The sequence below is a fragment of the Alligator sinensis genome, unplaced genomic scaffold, assembly GCF_000455745.1.
Source record: "Alligator sinensis unplaced genomic scaffold, ASM45574v1 scaffold2429_1, whole genome shotgun sequence".
NCBI lineage: Eukaryota > Metazoa > Chordata > Crocodylia > Alligatoridae > Alligator > Alligator sinensis.
In genome coordinates, this window is record NW_005844102.1 from 6943 (window position 1) to 7694 (window position 752).

A 752-nucleotide genomic window follows, 5' to 3' on the forward strand; every position below is an offset into this window, starting at 1 on the left:
TGTCTCCTGGAGGAAGGCAATCACCAGGGGCTTCTACCGCAAACCCTCCAGGATGGCTGTCCACTTCACCGGGTCCCTGCAGCCATTGGTGTTCAGTGAGGCAATTGTAGTAGCAGCCATGAGCAGGAGAATAGAAAGGAAGGATAGGCAGGGTATAGGCAGAGAGCAGGCGATAAAGCAGGGTGCAGCCACAGAGACAGGGGAAGGTCAATCCTTGCCCTGTTCTGTTTGGTGGACCTGCCCCACTCCCACACCTCCCTCACCTGGGTCACCGACTTCTCAAGCTGGTAGGCATGTTGACACATGCCTGGATCCCAGTGTATGAGCCTCACTGATCCCTGGTGGTGTGGGCAAACTGTGTGGGGTCTGGTCACCATTGCTGAATACTCTCTGCCACATTCCTCTGGCCCTTGGTCTGCTCTAAGAGGTTGCAGAGGCCTACATAGTTGGGGGCCACCCAGCAGGGGTTACTCCAGCATGAGCTGGATGTTCCTGACTGAGAACCAGTGGGGCCTCACCCTGGGAGGGGACCTACTAGTGAGACCGGTGAAAGTGCCCTCAATGGCCAGGCTCCCTAGCAGGCCCCACTCAGCATCCGGGTTGAGGACCGTCTCCAGGAGATCGATCCCTATCCGCTTTGGGGGGCAAATGTCATCCCGCTCCTGAGGCTTCTTGCAGCGCTCAGAGAACAGGCACTCCATCTCCTCATCGTTGGCCTTGGTGGGCCGAGGAGCAAGTGACGTGGGGGCGCG